This window comes from Ovis canadensis, chromosome 5 (genome assembly GCF_042477335.2).
Source record: "Ovis canadensis isolate MfBH-ARS-UI-01 breed Bighorn chromosome 5, ARS-UI_OviCan_v2, whole genome shotgun sequence".
In the NCBI taxonomy this organism is placed as follows: domain Eukaryota; kingdom Metazoa; phylum Chordata; class Mammalia; order Artiodactyla; family Bovidae; genus Ovis; species Ovis canadensis.
The window spans coordinates 35,216,364-35,237,488 of record NC_091249.1 but is presented as its reverse complement, the minus strand read 5'-3'; the positions used below and the strand labels follow the sequence as shown (position 1 = coordinate 35,237,488).

Here is a 21,125-nt window from a genome sequence, read left to right as displayed (position 1 = left end):
ACTAGATGGACATGAGTTTGAGTAAGCTCCGGGAGCTGGTGAACGACAGGGAAGCCTGGCGTGCTGCAGTCCATGGGGTTGCAAAGAGTTGGACATGACTGAGCTACTGAACTGAACTTAGATGCTTCAGGGGCCCTTTGGAAAACTCAAGGTTAGCTAGAGATCAGATCATTTTCAATTAGAATTTGATCCCTCAGAAATTTGTCAAGCATAACAAAAAGTTTCAAAATACTTGATCAAATAGGGACATAGGTCACTGTGAAGTAGTACTTACCTACTTGACCAAACTGACAATGTGTGTGAAGTCACTCAGTCGTGTCCGACTCTTTGTGACCCCCTGGACTGTAGCCCACCAGGCTCCTCTGTCCATGGGATTCTCCAGGCAAGAATACTGGAGTGGGTTGCCATTTCCTTCTCCAGGGGATCTTCCCAACCCAGGGATTGAACCTGGGTCTCCTGCATTGCAGGCAGACGCTTTATCCTCTGAGCCACCAGGGAAGCCAAACTGACAATGATAGTCATCAAAAGCAAATATAAAAATTTACAACAAATTTCTTGGAAGCTTGTAAAGAAGCTTACAATCTGTTATCAAAAGCAGCTCAATATTAAAACACAAAACAAAACAAAAATCTATGGGGACTTCCGTGGTGGCTCAGTGATAAAGAATCCCCTAGCCGTTGCAGGAGTCACGGGTTCAGTCCCTGGCCCAGGAAGAATCCACATGCCCAGGGGCAGCTAAGCCCATGTGCCACAATTATTGAGACCGTACTCTAGAGCCTGGTGAGCACGACTGCTGAGCCCACATGCCACGGCGACTGAAGCCTGTGCGCTTTAGAGCGTATGCTCTGCAGCAAGAGAAGCCACCTCAGAGAGCAGCCCTTGCATCACAACCAGAGAGTAATCCTGCTGACTGCAACTAGAGAAAAACCCAAGCAAAGCAATGAAGGCCCAGGACAGCCAAAAATAAATAAGTAAAAAATAAAATGAAAACAGAAATAAAAAACCCCAAAATTCCTTTGCTCTCTTAACTGAGAAATTAAATTCAGGATTTTTACTATCTTCTCTTTAATATTAGAGTTGATTTACTTAATTAAATTCATGCTAATCTTAGTTAGTCCTGACCACACATAGAATTCTTTTCTAAAGATGTTTTTTTCTCCCACAAACCTTCTACAACTTATATTTTCTTTCCTATTTAGAAATAAATAGCTTTCAGACATAATTATTTTCCCTTAACAAAGTGCGTTTCCATTCCTCATACTTTCTTTTACCTTGCATACAAAGATGTTTTTCTTATTAATTTTTAGTTTTAATTACATACATTAATGAGAATTCTCAACGCTTAAAAACCTTTATTTCCAGTGAAAACAAAGAAGTAAGCAAGCAATTGTGACCTGTCTCTCATTAGCATTCTGTAGGTTGGCCAACTTACAAATATTATTTGTAATTTCTAAAAACGTGTGTATTATTTACCAAAAATGTATTGGTGTGATAATGAACTTATTTATTAATAGTTCTAAATACCTTTCAGTTCAGTTCAGTCGCTCAGCCATGTCCAACTCTTTGCGACTCCACAGACTGCAGCATGCCAGGCTTCCCTGTCCTTCACCAACTCCCAGAGCTTGCTCAAACTCATGTCCATCGAGTCGATGATGCCTTCCAACCATCTCCAGCTGTTGTCCCCTTCTCCCACCTTCAGTCTTTTGTAGCATCAAGGTCTTTTCCAATGAGTCAGTTCTTCACATCACATGACCAAAGTATTGGAGTTTCAGTTTCAGCATCAGTCCTTGCAATGAATATTCAGGGCTGATTTCCTTTAGGATGGACTGGTTGGATCTCCTTGCAGTCCAAGGGACTCTCAAGAGTCCTCTCCAACATCACAGTTCAAAAGCATCAATTCTTCGGCGCTCAGCTTTCTTCATAGTCCAACTCTCACATCCATACATGACCACTGGAAACACCACAGCTTTGACTAGATGGACCTTTGTTGGCAAAGTAATGTCTCTGCTTTTTAATATGTTGTCTAGGTTGGGCATAGCTTTTCTTCCAAGGAGCAAGCGTTTTTTAATTTTATGGCTGCAGTCACCATCTGTAGTGATTTTGGAGTGCCCCCTGCCCCAAATAAAGTCTCTCACTGTTTCCATCATTTCCCCATCTATTTGCCATGAACCAGATGCCATGATCTTGGTTTTCTGAATATTGAGTTTTAAGACAGCTTTTTCACTCTCCTCTTTCACTTTCATCAAGAGGCTCAGCAGGCTCTTTGGTTCATCTTCGCTTTTTGACTTAAGGGTGGTGTCATCTGCATATCTGAGGTTATTGTTATTTCTCCCGGCAGTCTTAATTTCAGCATGCTTCATCCAGCCGGCGTTTCGCGTGATGTTTTCTGCATATAAGCTAAATAAGCAGGGTGACAACATATAGCCTTGATGTACTCCTTTCCCAATTTGGAACCAGTCTGTTGTTCCATGTCCAGTTCTAACTGGTATTTCTTGACCTGCATGCAGATTTCTCAGGAGGCAGGTAATGTGGTCTGGTATTCCCATCTCTTGAAGAATTTTCCACAGTTTGTTTTGATCCACACAGTCAAAGGCTTTGGCATAGCCAATAAAGCAGATGTTTTTCTGATACTTTTAATGTGTCTATAAAAGGAAGCCTATGTTCAACAATTAATGTTCCAGTATCTTATTTTATTTAGAAATGACCTAGATATTTTAAAAACTTTCAACACTTAATTTAGCAAAACTTTAAAGTTTCACGTTACCCTAATCTGGAGAGACTATTTTTAAGTAGACAGTCCTAAAACATGATAATTCCTAAAGAGTTTACCTAAAAGCTTTTCTCTCCTTTATATTTAATTTACTTATAAAAATTTCATCATGGACTTCCCTGGTGGTCCAGTGTTAAGACTCCATGAATCCAGTGCAGGGATGCAGGCACCATGGATTCAACCCTTCGTCAGGAAACTAGGATCCCACATGCCATGTGGCTTGGCCAAAAAATAAATAAATGAATAATATTTTTAAATTTTCATCATACCAAGTTATTATCTATTTCTTGACAAATTTTGCAACAGATATAGTAAGATCTTATTTGATATCTAGTAAACCTAGGTACAATAAAACTATTATACTTAATGTTGGTGCCTCTAAAGATATGTCTGTATTAATTAAACCAATAAATTTAAACTAATTTTAATACCAAATACCAATTTTAAATGGAATATTTCCCAGTTCATGTGAACTGAAAATTCATCTGGGTTACTTTTATTTTTATATTTCCTTAAAGCTAATTAAACAGAGCTTATTTAGAAATTAATTTTGGTAAGACCATCCAAATACAAAGACATATATTTATAACACATACATGGACATATACATAAACACAACCAGAGATTTCATAGCTTCGTTTTAAAACTTAGTTATGAAATGCATATTGCAATATAAAACTCATTAGTTTATAAATAACAGTTGGAGTAAGTTTTAAAAGACCTCTTTTTCCTGTTTTTCTTCAGTTGAAAAAGAAGTGGAGAGAGTCTAGACAAGATAAAGATGAGTTCCTGAGAGCCCATCACAAAGGCGCAGGGAGAGAAAAGCAAGTTCCTTTCAGAAGGACTTGTTCCCTTAAAGTAAAAGTTCTGAATGTTTTATCAAGCCGGCAAAATCAGTTTTAGACTGTCAAATGAACCTCATTTTGTTCATATTTTCTCCAGAGCCTAAAGAATATCATGACCATGAGGTGTTAACCAATGTAAATTTAACCATAAATAAAGGTGGTCCCATTTCCTAGGATACAACATAAAGGGCTATTTTTAGGAACTGAACTTTTGTTGCCCATGTCTGCCAACTAAAATAGTGCATCTCCTTTAACACAAATATACCCTCACACATGTATATAAGATAAAAATCAAACCAACTCCAAAGCCTCAAAGAAAAACCATTTTCCAAAGCCTCACTTCAATCCAATAGCATAAGAACCCACCCATAAGGAATTTCCTCATGTGTCCTTCTTTTTTACAGTTCTAGCTGGTAGATGGCATTATAATTTAGAGAGCCATTAGGGATCATTGTTCTCCTGATTTTAAAGAGTACTGAAGTCAAGCAGTGTTACAATAAAATACATTTTTTTTTCCTTTTCACATTTTTTTTTCCTTTTCCATTTTTTTCCTTAGTGCACAACTAAAAATTTCTCAGTTCTGCAAAATACACCCTAGAGGGCTACAAGACGGAAAAGAGACCCGATTATCCATTATTAGCTGTTCACAGCCGGTGTTGTCAAATATCAAGCAAACAAACAAATCAATGCACAGTGGTCTCTCAGGGTCACAGTTTCCTAATCCAAAAGGGAAAATCCAAATCAGTGTCCTGCCAAAGATGAAACCAAATACAACAAAGAAGAATACCCTGTTGCTATCACACATGAGCTCTGCTACTTGCCAGAGACATCTCAACAAGTCAATGCCTTGCATTTTTCATCACAAAACTGAGAGTTCCATGGGTCAACAATGCCTGGTCAGCAGTAAGCCCGTGGGACTGTCCATGAGACAGAAGCACTCAAGTAGCTGCTACATAGGATCTGAGAGCCACCACTGGCCAGCAGCCAATGTGCCATGGTCAAGATGCCTACACGGGATGGTGGTCCCTTTGTGGCTGTGAAAATTGTAACTTAACCAAACTTGGGGCCTGTCACCTAATGCTCAACAAAACCAACCTACTGATGCCAGGCTGTGCTAAAGGAAAGTACAGCATTTATTGCAGAGTGCCAAGCAAAAGAGTGGAAAATAAGCCTCAAATCTACTCCAGCTTGGTCTTTGAGTTAGGGTTGATTTTTTGTTGTTGTTGTTATTGTTTTTTTTTTAAGGGGAAGAACAAAGAGGATGGTATTAATCATCATCCACTTCTTAATCCAAGTTTTCAGAGTCAGGATGACTCTAGTTTTTGATTCTCTGTCCATGATTCAGGGTCTGTTAGCTCATCTTGCCTTGGAGAAAAAATTATGTTTGTACACTAGTGATGATATCTAATAATAGCATTTTTAGTACACTAATGATGTTATTGACATCATAATCATCTGACTCTGGTTGATGAATATTCAAGTCAGTGCAAGATTGAGCTCGGACAGGACAAGAAAGGGGATAAAGATTTGGATAGTGAGATTAACCATAAACTCAGTAAGAGAACTCAGTTTTAGTGGGACTTGGTTTCGGCTGAACACCTTCTGTTTCAGTGTCTGGGACTGAAAGGAAGCCCAGCTGCACATTCTTCTGGGAGAATAAATGTAGTTATTTTGGTAGGCTCCAGTGAACACCCACGCTGGATTTCAAGGTTACTTTTTCCAACACTCTTGCTTATTCTCAAAACATGCATGTACCACCAGGCCTCCAGCACCGAGGACAGCGCTCAGGCAGCTCAAGCCTGTCTATATGCAGCCAGCCCAAGCCGGGCAGAAGCTGACCCAGGCAGAAAAGGGGAGGAAATCAGAGAGCAGAGGTCAGGTAGCAGACAGTGGAAGGGCCAGAGCTCTCTTCAGACCCACCAGAACCTACCTACCCTGTGTGCATGTGTGCTCACAGCTCAGCAGCTAGGGTGTGAGTTTGTGTACAGGCACCGGCCTGTTTGCTAAGTCACTTCAGTCATGTTTGACTCTGTGCAACCCCATAGACGGCAGGCCACCAGGCTCCCCTATCCCTGGGATTCTCCAGGCAAGGACACTGGAGTGGGTTGCCATTTCCTTCTCCAATGCATGAAAGTGAAAAGTGAAAGTGAAGTCGCTCAGTCGTGTCTGACTCTTGGAGACCCCATGGACTGCAGCCTACCAGGCTCCTCCGTCCATGGAGTTTTCCAGGCGAGAGTACTGGACTAGAGTGCCATTGCCTTCTCCGGCACAGGCTTGTAGTAGCAATATATGTCATGTGTGTGCCCAGCCTGTCTATACACGTGTTGTGGGTGCAAGTGTGCAGGTGTATACCTCTGAGACACTTCCTGTGTTTACAATAGGCATTTCCACCTTCTTCCCTATTATAAAGTTGGGACTCCAGGGAGAGATGCTCCTGCTGGAACTCAGGCACAGCCTGGCAGGGACTATGGAATTGTTCATGCTCCCAGATTGGCAGGGATCCTCCAAGAGGGTCTCATATGGCTGTCAGAATACACTCACTTTACTCCCACTGGCAGCAGATTAACTAAAGACCTTCTTCAGTTAGGAACTCCGGAGGACACTCAGGGGAAGGTAGAATGCTGGGCAGAAAGAAGGCATCTCCCCAGACCAGGCAGTCTTACAGAGGTGAGCAGGCAACGGAACCAACAAAGCATTTCTTTGTAGAGCAAGGAGCCCAAAAGCCAAGCCTCAAGCCGGACACCCAGCCCTCCTCTGCAGCACTCACCTGCAGAAGTGTTCCAGGTCTTTGCACAAGTCCAGGCGGCCTCCTCTCCAGAGTGATGTCATGGGATACATTTAGTCTGACCTCCTTCAGGATGTAACATCCAGTTACTATTCTTGCAGATGCCTCTGCTACTTGTGAATATTTTAACTCATAAACCTGTGCTAAAGCTGTGACACATTACAGCTTCACTGTGTTCTTTTTTTTTTTTTTTCACTGAGCATGGTTTGGTCCTCCTTGAAGAATGGGGATAGCAAGACCAGTTCCCCTCCTCTATGGATCTGTTCCTATCACTAGGTAAGGGGTCTTGTTCTTTCCTGTCCTGGGCTTCAGAGATTTCCTTTCCACTCTGTGGTTTTCCATCTATGCACCATTTGTTAGCTTGGGAAGTTGTGACTCTACATGAGTGTGGCAATCACGGAACCCAACAGGAGTGAACTGGGGGCCCACAGATACCTAGGCAGAGCTGGGGGACCCTTGGATTTCTCTCTTTGTTAGCAAGGTCAGCCAGCCGCAGGAGTGGTCAGTGCTGTTTATGCCATCTCCTCTCAGATCAGCATCTCTGAGAAGGCAGGCAGGCAGGATCCTGATCATATTTTCAGCCTTGGCACAGGGCCTGACCCAAAGAACGCAGAGAACATTATCACATGTAACAGCAGGAAACTGAAGCGATGAGAGCATCTTTCTCAGGCCACAGAGCAGTTCTCGCCTCCAGACTTTCATTTGTTCATTCATTCAGCTCCTGTTTACTAATAATGTGCCTGCCCCCTGCTGGGCACTGAAGGGGCAGGAGAGACAAGTAGGAAGCAGCAGTAATAGCAGTCCAGGGTGGTGAACATGATGACATACATCCCACCCAGGGGAGGCATCCTGGGGAGAGGGAAATACCTGAGTAGGGCTCTAGATCTTGCCAGGCATAAGGAGTGGAATGCAGGACGCCGCTCCCAGTCCTGGCTCTGATTCTGTCATGCGGAGCAGCCCTGAGCAAGTTTCTATCCCTCTCTGTGTTCACTGGTATAAGAAGAGGTGGATCTAGAGGCCTCTGGGCATCAAAACTAACTAGCAATAATTCTGAGGCCTCTTCATCATCACAAGAGGCCACTTTCTGTTCTGCGGGGCCTCACGTCCATTCTAAGTCCAGCCTTCTAGTAACCCTGACAGCCAGTCAAGGATGGACTTAGTTACTCTGGACCCAGGTTTTCCTACACTTAGGACATCTGGGCCATGCTTCTCCGACAGTGATGGACCCTCTGTTATTTGAGCTCTCCAGTATTTTTGAACACTCTCCTATTTTTGGATAGTTCCCCACATTGTAAGTACCTCCTTCCCAAGGTAGAATCCAGAAAACTCTCCTATCCAGCCGCTCTTGCAGGAAGGGGTAGATAAGTGACTTAGACTATACCAGTGAGATGAACCCTCATGAGCCTTTGATTCAAAAGCCAGCAATGAGCAGGTGAGAGTCCTACATGTGGGCTCTATCTTGCTGACACAAGGCAGGTAGCAGAAGTGATGAGTAATAGATAGATTTGGGAGCTGTTTCTGAAAGTTGAGATTTAACCCTGCTTCTTGAGCTCTACCAACTATGCTGTAAGCTTCCTAACATTTTAAAATATATTCTCTTTCTGCTTAAAGTAGTGAGTATGAATTTTGTTGTTTGCAACCAAGTACTCAGGCTGACCTACTCACTGCCCCACTGTTAAAGGTCTTTCCAGCCCTCTAGAGGGTGGGCGTGGGACTGGGCACACAGCACAAGGCACACCACCCCCACCGCTGCACACACTAGGAGACAGAGATGCTGGCTGCTGGGCCTGCTTGAGCCAAGCTCTTTACTGTGACAACCACAAATCTGGACAGCTGAGCCAAGAACTTGAAATTCCTATCCAGAGCAAAGGTTTTGAATATATGATGAAATGGTTGCAAACCATGTTCAACTCATGTCTTTTATTGAATAGTAGTGCTTTTCCCCCCAAATTAATAAAATTGTTCAACATAGAAATGTTTGGAAATTATCCCCAAGGATAATCACCAGTGCAATTTTGTGTATTTCATAATAATGTTTATATAGTGCCTAGTATTAATATGGGTCAGCCATTATTTCTAAGCATTTCTGACACATGATTTACATGTGAGTTAGGGACTGAATTGTGTCTTCCCAAAATTTACATGTTGAAGTCCCCTATATGACTGTATTTGGAAACAGGGCTTTTGAAGGGATAATTAAGGGAAAATGAGTTCATATGGGTAGAATCCTAATCCAGGAGAGCTGGTGTCCTTACAGGAAGAGGAAAGGACACCAGGAGGACACGAATGCAGAGGAAGGTCTTGTTAAGAATCAGCAAGAAGACAGCCATCTGCAAGGCGAGAGAGGCCTCACCAGAAACCAACCTTACCAACACCTTAACCTTGGACTTCTAGCCTCCAGATACATGAGAAAATTAATTTCTTTTGTTTACACCACCCAATATGTGGTATTTTGTTATGGCAGTACAGGAAGACTAACACAATATGTTAACTCATTTAATCATTACATCAACCATTTTTCCCATGCATAGGATAATTCAGTAAATATTTGCTAAATGAATGAAGGATAAATTTATTTGGTATCATATGCTGCTTTTTAAAACCTGACCACATAAGTACTTTCCTTATTTTATTAACTCTTTAAATTAAAAAAAAAAAAAGGATACATAATGTCCATGCATTCATTCAGTTAACTATTTGGTTAACAAGTACTATGCTGAGTCCCCTCTAAGTGCAAAGCATTGTGTAAGTACTGGGGATATAGCAATGAACAAAAAAAAAAAACAAAAAGTCAGCTCACATGAAATGTACTTGTGCTACGGAAGTGCCATTGCCAAACTGTCAGAAATCAATTAACCCATTTATTGGGGTTTATTTTTATTGGAAGTTCTCTGATGAGCCAATCAGACAAAGGCAGCTATATTCTTTTCTCTTAAAAAGGTCAACTAGATAACTAAAGGGCTCCTGGGAGCCAGAGAAAGACAGAAATGAAGCCCTTGGAATTTGTCCTGCATCCACAGGGCTGATAGTCACTAGCACTGATCCCTGAGACACCTGTGCACATGTCTCCAGCTCACACAAGGTCAGGACTGATGGAAAACAAACCATACCTTAAAGATTTTGGAAATGAAACGAATCATTTCAAAGAAAATTCGGTTGAATGCTTATACCATCTGGGGGTAGGGAAAATCTTTTTCATCACAACAAAGCAGGCAGAAACCACAAAGGAAAAGACTGGTAGATTTGAAGATCTGACTACATGCAAATTCTAAATGTCTCCATGTTAAAAAACCACCATTAAAAAATCTAAAAGATAAATAGAAAACTTGCAAAAACTGTAACACTGGCAACAGAAGAAGGGTTTGATCTGTAACTGAAATCAAGAAGAAAAAGACAAATAGGCAAAGGACAAAGACAGGGAATTCCAGGAAGAAGAAATGCTGCCCTTCTCTGCCTAGCAGCTCATTCAGGTGAGACGTGAAGTAGCTGCCTTAATGCCGCCACCTGTTTTTCCCGTCTCCTTCTTCCAAAGTCTAGGTCATAGGGGTGCTGATCCCTCCAAGAGGAGGAAGGACCAGGCTTCCATAAGCCACACCTTACTCACCTGGAAGTCCCTTCCTTCTATCACTCTTCCCATCTAGCCAGAAGCCAGCCCCTTTTTCCTGGTGGCAACCTAGGCAGCTTAGCCCACCGCCAGGCCAGATGAACTCAACAATAAAAGCAGGGTAAAGATCAGGAGAAAATGTGGACACCTAAGTGTCTGACATCCTGCAAACCCTTTCTGATGGGAAGCTTGGCAAGCTGTGTCACAAACCTCAAAAAATTCTTAAACTCTGACTACCACCAGCAGGTTTGCTTAGAAATTAACATGGAGAAAAAAAAAATCATGATTTTTTTTGTCCATGAGGATTGTCATTGCAGTATTATTTACAATAATGCCAAGGCGGAAACTATCCAAAAGTCCAATCCCAAAGTGGAATTCATTTTTGTACGTCCGTAGGATGCTCTGCTGCCCATAAAAATGATGGTACAGAAGACTGTGGAATGACACAGAGAGATGTTCATGGCATGTGGCCAGGTAAAAAAATGCAGGTTACAAAACAATATATTCAGGATGATTTTCATGTGTTGTAGTGTGAAGTCACTTAATCGTGTCCGACTCTTGGTGACCTGATGGACTGTAGCCCATCATGCTCCTCTGTCCATGGAATTCTCCAGGCAGGTATACTGGAGTGGGTTGCCATTTCCTTCTCCAGGGGATTCTCCAACCCAGGAACTGAACCCAGATCTCCTGCACTGCAGGCAGATTCTTTACCATCTGAGCCACCTATGTTTAAAAGCATGTATCATGGTTTAGTCATTAAGTCATGCCCAACTCTTGTGACCCCATGGACTGTAGCCTGCCAGGCTCCTGTGTCAATAGGATTTTCTAGGCAATATACATTCATGGAAAAAAATCAAAGAAAAGTTAATAGTGATTATCAGTGACTGCTGGGATTATAGGTGTTTGTTTGTTTGTTTTCCTCTTCTTTGAATTTACCTGTATTTTCCAGTTTTTCTACAATGAATAGGCATTTCTGTAACAAGGAAAAATCTCTTTTAATAAGGAGCATTTCCAGAGCTCTCTCTTGGCTCAGAAAGGGTTGGAATGCTGGAGAGGGAGAAGCATGTCATGGGACGATGATGACAGAATGATGTCCCCACCTATATGGCATGAATTGCAAGGTGTGAGTTGAGGGTCAGTGCTACCAGACTCCTCACATCCTGATTTGTGGTCTCCTTGCATGTGCCCAAGTCTTTCCCTTCTCTGGTGGTCACTAGAAGTCCACGTGGTCAGGACTGGAGGTGGCCATGAGGCCCTTAAGAGAGGCTCATGTTAGCCCAGGAAGATGTTAGAGAGTATAGGGAGGCAGGCAGAGGCAGGCCTTTCTAGAGGTGATGGAAGAGTTCTTGGGGAGGGGCCAGTGCTGGGAAGTCTAAGGAGAAGTGAGTTTTCAGAACAGGACAGTACATTCCCTGGAGGGAGTCAGGCTGCTTCCCAGTCTCAGAGTTTATTACAGGGAACCAAGAAAATCAGTGCTAAAGACACTGCCCAGTGGGCTCAGACCCACAGACAACAAAAACAGTACTTTAAGAGGCTGCCCTCAGGGCCAGGAAAGAAACAAGAGCACAACATAGAGGGAGAGGTAGGGAAAGCACTACTGGCTAGACATTTGCTGGAAGGCACCAGAAAGGCAGAGAAGGGGACTGCCAAAAGAACCAACCCCAGTGACCAGTGGCTGACTCCCCAGAAGAACCAGCTAAGTGGGGGCTCAAACATCTGAGCCAGCTGTCCTGTCCTCCCTAATCACATAGAACCCCAGGAGGAACAGGGACTTGCTTGAGGTCACACAGAAAATTAAGATAAAGACCAAAATGTGGACGCTCTGACTCCCAGTCTAATATGTTAACCATTACTCCCTAAAGAGGACTTCCCAGGTAGCTCAGTGATAAAGAATCCACCTGCTTGCCAATGCAGGAAACACAGGAGACTCAGGTTCAAACCCTGGGTCAGGAAGATCCTCTGGAGAAGGAAATGGCACCCCACTCCAGTATTCTTGTCTGGGAAATTCCATGGACAGAGGAGCCTGGCGGCTTCAGTTCATGGGGTTGCAAAGAGTTGGACATGACTGAGCACACGTACACCCTCTAAGGAGAATTTCATTTCATTTGAAGATATAAATAATGTCTATAGCATATAAAGTATTTGAAACTATAAAAAAAAGTTATCATTTAACTTATGAAGTAAATACAGATAGAATTCCAAAAGTTGATGTGACATCAAATTTTTAAATGACACAAAATAGATAGGCTAATATCAGATATAAATATAGGCACAAAATCTCCTAAACAAAATTTTAACTGATGATTAAATACGTAACTTGAATTTCCGCTAAAATAAAACAACATCTATCTCTAGTGTGCCAGGCTGATATCGAACAAGCAATCGGGGCAGTACCTAAAGATTTGTTGAGCACCATCCAGGTGTAATTATATGATGAGCTCATATTCTACCATAGCAACTCTATAAGGATGCCAGGATTATCTCTGCAACAGTTGCACTGTGACTTTCAATCCATCCATAGCTTTACAAGAGCTGCCATGTTCAAACAGGTGACTCTACCCTTGTCACCGACGATTGGTCCAAATGACCAACAACTGGTACAATAGCTGAACCTAATGTAGTTCATCCAAGGGAATTTGGAATTGGAATTTTAGTCCTTTTCTGCAGAGTGCACATCTGCAGAGAACATTAAAAATGAAGCAAATACTTCCAGAAAAGCAACGATGAGAAACAAAGAGAAATTCATTGTTGAGTGCTCCTTGGGCCAGTGAGGGGTGAAGGAAGCCAGCGCAAAAAACCAGACCAGAAGAGGCCTCAGGCCCAACTGTGTTGCATCTCAAAAAAAATCCCAAGGGAAAGGTTTTTTTTTTTAGCCAGTCCTTGACAGATTATGAACTTGTGACCTGCATTTCCAACTGTGGGTGTATTCCTGATTTTGGTGTACCCTGGAGGCCCAGCTACATTCCTGTATTTGGAGCAAGTGAGGTACTTCCCAGTGACCTCTAGTCAATCTTTATCGGGCTTGAGTAGGTTACTATTGCTTGTGATCATTTTTACTAAAATATCTAATTTTGCAGATGAGGATATTGAGGCTCAGAAGGCTGAAGGAACTTGTCCAAGATTTCATAGCTAACCTGAGATCTGTCCAAAGCCATCTGACTCCAAAGCCTGTGTCCTTTGTCATATTAAAGAGGCGTCCACAACAATTTAATATCTTTTCTCAGTAAAATTAGAAATAGAGGATTTTCTAGGTAAAAAGGAAAAAGTGAAAGTGAAGTTGCTCAGTCGTATCCGACTCTTTTCGACCCCATCGACTGTAGCCTACCACACTTCCTCTGTCCATGGGATTTTCCAGGCAAGAGTACTGGAGTGGGTTGCCATTTCATTCTTCAGAGGATCTTCCTGACCCAGGGATCGAATCCAGGTCTCTTGCATTGTACGCAGATGCTTTAAAAGCAAGAGTTAATTTCTTGAAAAGAAGAGATTTGAATTCAGGAGCCAATCTACTTTCTAATGGGAAAAGATAGCAAATATAACCCAAGTCTTTGCTGTCATCCCCGAAGCTATTAAAAGCTTCACTGTGGTTTGTGTGGGGGCAAACCTTGGAGAGAAAGAGAGGGAATATCCCCCGTATTTGTAGAAACCCTGGTTGAACCATGAGGTCTCAGTGATGACACACAGCAGGGAATCCACCTAAAATACCAATGCATCCTGCATACATGTGCTGTATGACTCCAACCTCACTCGAAATAATTTCAAAAAAAAATTTTTAATCAGTAGAATTAAAGTTCCCCCCAAAGAAAAAAAAAGGCGATGGAATCTAAAACACGCAGGATGGACGTGCTGGGCTCAAGTGTGTAGTGAAGAGAGGACAGTTTCAGAAGGTGAATTTCCAGAGAATGTGGGGTAAGGAGTGAGGGCGGTGATTCAGCCACTGACACCTATGGGAGCATCAGACTGAAACCCACAAGGCCTGCCACCTGCCACCTCCTCCACCCAGCACACAGGCTGGTATGTGCTCATCATTTGGTATTCAGAAGACACTCAGTAATTAAGTCCGATGTTGTAGGATTTCAGCAGTTGTAAATATTAACAAGACCTGTTTAAGTGGAGAAGTAGACACAATTTGTGCTGGGGACAACATTTTGTGTGTGTGTGTGTGTGTGTGTTCCTGAGTCAGCATGAGCCTTTTAGGAGCCAGGAGGATGGACCTCTAAACTTATGCCCATGGAAAGGCTCAGGAAGGATGCCTTCGGGTGTAAGAGCAGACATGGGCACTTGAAGGAAGGAGACTGGCAGACAGGTCCTCTCCTTCCAAGCACCTCTGCTCCCTCTGGAGCTCTTCCACAGATCCTACCCCACAACATTTGCACATTCAGTCCCTATTCTCCCTTGGGCTCTCCCATTCCCATTCCCATGTTCCTCAAGGGCAGATCTTCCTGCCAGATGAGGAATTCAGGGCCTCCAGTAGCTCCAAACACCCACAGCCAGTTTCTATACTGAACCTCTGGCCATATTACCTACAACGCCCCCCAGGTGCTCTCTGCTTCACCTAGTTTTTGCTCCTCCCAAGAGACCTGTTTCCGAAGTTCCTCAGCTGGGTGAACTGTGTCCCTCCTGTCTCACTCTGGACATCTCTCCTCTAGATTAGACTCGTCTTTCCAAGGTAAGCACAAATGATCCCACTGGGAGAAGATCATCCATATTCCTCTGAGGACAGGGGCCCATGATGACTTGTCCTCTGATTTGAGGTATTCAAACAGTTCTGCCTCCACCTGTATGTAAATGGAAGAGAGAAGGAGGAAAGACCAAAAGTGAGCACCTAGAGGGTAGAAACTCCAAGAGAAGAAACCAAAAACTATTGGACTACACAGGAGTGTCTGTAAGGTGATTGAATATTTATGAAGTGGGAAAACAAACATTACAGGAAAATATTTCCTTTACTAAAGCAACAACAACATCAAAAAATAGAAAATGGGAATAAACGAGGTATGTTCAGGATTGAGATGAAGAGCACTATAAAACTTTATAGAAGGACATAAAAGAAGGCTCCAATGAATTAAAAGATGAATGATATTCTTAGATTACAACACTAATACTGCAAAGACACCAATTCTCTCCAAAGTTTATATTTATATTTAATGCACTCTCATTTTAAAACTTAACAAAATGGGTTTCAATTTAATTCAAAGAATGTTCATGCACAATACTGACCAAGAGACATTTTTGAAAGTAGAATAATACTAAAAACTAAAATACTACAATAAATAATATAATGAGTAACACAAAAATCAAATCTGTGGCACAGAAATAGATCAATTATCAGAAAGCTGAAACACTAAACAAAAATACAACATGAAGTTTTAAAATTTTGCCACTCAGAAATATTTATTATATGAGGAGCTCTTAGAAATCAATTTGAAAAAGAAGAGAGTCTGAAAAAAATAAGGGGCAAGAAGAAAACTAAGTAATATGGAAAAGAAAAATATATATATAGCTTGTAAACATAAAAATTAGCCAATTTCACAAGTAATCAAAGAAAATTCAGTAAAAATAAGGTACATCTTTACTATCAATTATCAAGGTTTAAAACATGATAATAGATTCCACTGAAAAGGGTTAAGGACATGTATGCAAATTAGCCTTTTGGGGTGGGAGAGCAATTAGACAAAAGTATAGAAGCACATTCAATCCAGCAATTTCACTTCTAGAAATCTATCTTCTGAAGGTAACATGTAGAAATAGCTATATATGAATACTCAATGTTCCGCCAAATATTACCTGTAGTATAAAAAATTCAAGGCAACTTCAATATCTACTAACAGTGGGTTAGATTAAAAAATATTGTATACAGATAGGATAAAATACCATGCAGCAGTTAAAAATAACAGCATAAGAGAATACACAAAAAAATGCCAGAAAATGGTTACATTGCATTAAGTGAAAACAAATTATAAAATCCACTCTTCTAACAAATATTTACTGAGTGACCACCACGTGCTACTGAACAGCAATGAACAAAATAGATAACATTCCTACTCTCATGAAATCTTCAGTTTCATAAAATTGATAAACTGGACTGCAAGCATGGTTCCAACTAAAAAAAAAAAATACATAAAAGAAGATGTGTTTGTAAGGGTGTCAAAAAAAGACACAAAATGATGTGTCAAGAGAAAGTGACTGCCTCCAAGTTTGGAACTGAAGGTGGTTTTCGTACCCCTTTTGGTACTTTTCTGAGTTTTCCAAGTTGTTTGTAATGAATATATATCATATTTGTAGCCCAGAATGAAAATCAAAGAATGTCATCTTTTTTCAAAGAAGGTTGAGTGGGACCTGTGTAGGAGGTGGTGAAGAGAAGACAGGCTGGGTGGGGGTGGGCTGGCTGCTCTCGGGCTGGAGTGCGGAGGCGCTGGGGAAGGGCCACATGAGCAGGAGTGGGTGTGGAATCCAGATAGTGGGAGGAGAGAAAGGTCCAGGCAAAGGAACATCTTATAGGTCTTTCTCTTAATATCCTCCCCCACAAAATCATATTGATCCTGATTAGTGTCTTTCCCATGAGTCAGGGGATGTCCTCTCATCCCCAGGCATGGCTGAGGCCCTAGCCTCCCCTGAGGACAGAGGTTGTTCACTATTTGACTCAACCTTTCCTAACCTGGCTTTTTTCTTTTTTCCTTTGAACCTGTGCTGCCTTTTTGAAAATTAGGTTTCAGAATTGATCACTCATTATCTGATCATTTGTTCACTTTCATTTATCAAATGCTGTCACTTTGAGACTCCTTCTAGTATCCAGGCAAATGGCAACCCACTCCAGTGTTTTTGTCTGGAGAATCCCAGGGACGGGGGAGCCTGGTAGGCTGCCGTCTATGGGGTCGCACAGAGTTGGACAAGACTGAAGCGACTTAGCAGCAGCAGCAGCAGTATCCAGGCAATGGGTGGCCAAGATTCTTTCCCACATGTTGGGCTGTTATAGATATCCCCCTTTCACCCTCAAGACAATCAGTCTATCCAAGTCTCTCTTCCCAAGAGATCTGAGGTCCCAGAGTCAGTCATGGATAGATCTTACCCCTGGGTCTTTGCACACTGACCATCTCCCATGTGGCTTCTTTCACTGAATGAAGCTCTATATTGGAGTTTGGTATTTCAATGGCACCCCACCCCAGTACTCTTGCCTGGAAAATCCAATGGACGGAGGAGCCTGGTGGGCTGCAGTCCATGGGGTCGCTAAGAGTTGGACATGACTGAGCAACTTCACTTTCACTTTTTACTTGCATGCATTGGAGAAGGAAATGGCAACCCACTCCAGTATTCTTGCCTGGAGAATCCCAGGGATGGGGGAGCCTGGTGGGCTGCCGTCTATGGGGTCGCACAGAGTTGGACACGACTGAAGTGACTTAGCAGCAGCATTTCCTCTTCGTGGGGCTTCCCAGGTGGTTCAGTGGGTAAAGAATCCAGCTGCAATGCAGGGGACGCAGGTTCGATTCCTGGGTCAGGAAGACCCCCTTGAGGTAGGCATGGCAAACCACACCAGTATTCTTGCCTGGAGAACCCCTTGGACAGAGGAGCCTGGTGGGCCACAGTCCATGGGGTCTCAAAGAGTCAGAGATGACTGAAGTGACTGAGCATTCATTTCCTCTTTATGGCATGAGCTAAGAGACAACAGCGCTCAGATCAATACTTCAGAATGTGATCGTGACACATGTGATAGCTTAGACTACTTATAGGACTTCTCCCAGGGAAGTACCACCATCATTTTAGTGCACACTCCAGTATGACCTGGACCTTTAGGATCCTGTTCCTGCCTTCCCCTTCTGGTCAATCCCTTCAGTGACCCCAGCTCTGCCCTTTCGTCACCCTTAAACATACACATCCCACACAAGCAGGGTCTCATGACTTTTCAGAACTTATGCTGTCTGGCCACCAAGCTGGCCACTGGAGCTTTACTGTCCCTCACCCTTTCCTTCAGTTCCTGTCCAGCCCCATATGCACTGCTGCCCAGCCCTTCCACTCCCCAGCCCTTCCTACTCCCTATCAGCCTTTTTTGTCAACATGCAAGACTCTGCTCCTGCACTGATGCCACAGTGAATGGGGTTCTGTCCTTTATCCTTGTGCCAGCCTGGGGTGTTGGGAGGAGATTGAGTATGTGGGTGGCCACAACATGGCAGGCTGCATGCTCTGACACCAAGCGGTCTGAGGGGCAACAGGGCTCCTAGCCCAGGGCTGCTCCAAGTCCACATCCAACCCAAAACAGAGAAGAAAATGACCATCCTGTGGTCTGGCTGCTCCTCTCGGATTGTAGCTATGAACCACGTGGGCACTGGACCCAATCACGATGGACTAAGCTTGACTTGATTCCATGACCCCCCCACGTCGCACCTTTTTTCTTTCCCACTGACAGCCAAAAGTCTTGAAACAGTCATCTATACTCTATTTCCTTACCTGTAGCTTGTCTTCCTGAGTCGCTTGTCAAGGTTGTCAGATCCAGCATCCAGGTCTTTGTTCTCACGTTGCTTTTTTGTTCCGCAGCTTTTGACTCAGCTGAAGGAAAGCGTTCCCCTGCATACTTTCCTCTCTCAAGTTCGTGACGACTTTCCCAGGCTTTCCTTCTATCCCCTGGCTGCAACTTTGTTCTCCTTTGCTGGCTTCTCCTCAGAAGCAGTCCTTCCTCTGAATGTTCGCATACCCCAGGGATGAACGATCATATTTCCATTCACACTCCTCAGGTATCCTCTTCTAGGCTCACGCTACAAGCACTATCTATGCTGTTGTTTAGTCGCTAGGTCATGTCTGATTCTTTGCAACCTCATGGACTGTAGCCCACCATATGACTCTGTCCATGAGATTTCCTAGGCGAGAATACGGGAGTGGGTTGCCATTTTCTTCTTTAGGGGATCTTCCTGACTCAGGGATCAAACCCAGGTATTCTGCAATGGCAGGTGGATTCTTTTTCACTGTGCCACCAGGGAAGCTCCCTAAGTACTATCTGCGATTCATGGGGTCACAAAGAGTCAAACACGACCGAGCGGCTGAACTGAACTTATACGCCAAAGACAAATGTTTATTTCCCAGTCTGACCTCTCTCCTGAGCTTCAGATCCTACATCCAGCTTTCCCCTTGGTAGTTCCCACTGTACATCTAAGAGACATCTCCAATGAACCATGGTTCTGTGGACCTTAGGGGTGCTTTCTCAGCATCCATTCCATCCCTCCCCCCACGTTTTGTAAGCATACACTCCTGCCCACAGCTCCAGAAACTGTCTCTGATTGGTGAAGAAAATTAGTACAACCCTATTCCCACTTGCGACAGTGATTGGTATCCTAAATTGATCCAATCAAATTAGACAAAAGTTCAGAAACTCTGTTTAATGGTTGGGTAGCAGAAGCTCCTTCTTCTGGTGGGTGTACAGCCATTTTACTCCACTCCAGGAAGCCAGATTGAGGACAAAGCCAGACTGAGGATTCAAGGATCAAAACATGCCTGAATTCTGGACTTCTCAGGAATCAGAGTCAATACATTCCACCTGATGTTTAGACCAGTTTTACTTGTACTTTCAGAAGCAGAAGATATCAAGAAGAGGTGGCAAGAATACGCAGAAGAACTGTACAAAAAAAGATCTTCACAACCCAGATAATCACAATGGTGTGATCACTCATCTACAGCCAGACATCCTGGAATGTGAAGTCAAGTGGGCCTTAGAAAGCATCACTACAAACAAAGCCAGTGGAGGTGATGGAATTCCAGGTGAGCTATTTCAAATCCTGAAAGATGATGCTGTGAGTGTGCTACACTCAATATGCTAGCAAATTTGGAAAACTCAGCAGCGGCCACAGGACTGGAAAAGGTCAGTTTCATTCCAATCCCAAAGAAAGACAATGCCAAAGAATGGTCTAACTACTGTACAATTGCACTCATCTCACATGCTAGTAAAGTAATGCTCAAAATTCTCCAAGCCAGGCTTCAGCAATATGTGAACCGTGAACTTCCTGATGTTCAAGCTGGTTTTAGAAAAGGCAGAGGAACCAGAGATCAAATTGCCAACATCCACTGGATCATCGACAAAGCAAGAGTTCCAGAAAAACATCTATTTCTGCTTTATTGACTATGCCAAAGCCTCTGACTGTGTGGATCACAATAAACTGTGGAAAATTCTGAGAGAGATGGGAATACCAGACCACCTGACCTGCCTCTTGAGAAATCTGTATGCAGGTCAGGAAGCAATAGTTAGAACTGGTCATGGAACAACAGACTGGTTTCAAATAGGAAAAGGTGTACATCAAGGCTGTATATTGTCACCCTGCTTATTTAACTTCTATGCAGAGTAGATCATGAGAAACGCTGGGCTGGAAGAAGCACAAGCTGGAATCAAGATTGCCAGGAGAAATAGCAATAACCTCAGATATGCAGATGACACCACCCTTATGGCAGAAAATGAAGAGGCACTAAAAAGCCTCTTGATGAAAGTGAAAGGAGAGTGAAAAAGTCGGCTTAAAGCTCAACATTCAGAAAACGAAGATCATGGCATCTGGTCCCATCACTTCATGGGAAATAGATGGGGAAACAGTGGAAACAGTGTCAGACTTTATTTTGGGGGGCTCCAAAATCACTGCAGATGGTGATTGCAGCCATGAAATTAAAAGACGGTTATTCCTTGGAAGAAAAGTTATGACCAACCTAGACAGCATATTGAAAAGCAGAGACATTACTTTGCCGACGAAGGTCCATCTAGTCAAGGCTATGGTTTTTCCTGTGGTCATGTATGGATGTGAGAGTTGGACTGTGAAGAAGGCTGAGCGCCGAAGAATTGATGCTTTTGAACTGTGGTGTTGGAGAAGACTCTTGAGAGTCCCTTGGACTGCAAGGAGATCCAACCAGCCCATTCTGAAGGAGATTAGCCCTGGGATTTCCTTGGAAGGAATGATGCTAAAGCTGAAACTCCAGTACTTTGGCCACCTCATGCGAAGAGTTGACTGATTGGAAAAGACCCTGATGCTGGGAGGGATTGGGGACAGGAGGAGAAGGGGACGACAGAGGATGAGATGGCTGGATGGCATCACTGACTCGATGGACATGAGCCTGAGTGAACTCCGGGAGTTGGTGATGGACAGGGAGGCCTGGCGTGCTGCG

The 21,125-nt window shown here is 43.1% G+C and overlaps 1 non-coding gene across 1 annotated transcript; it reads right to left on the bottom strand.

The window, feature by feature from the left end:
* Positions 1 to 426: 426 nt before the first annotated feature.
* Positions 427 to 498, bottom strand: TRNAC-GCA (transfer RNA cysteine (anticodon GCA)). Its single transcript has one exon. It is a non-coding gene; the product is annotated as a tRNA-Cys (tRNA).
* Between the last annotated feature and the right edge of the window lie 20,627 nt (positions 499 to 21,125).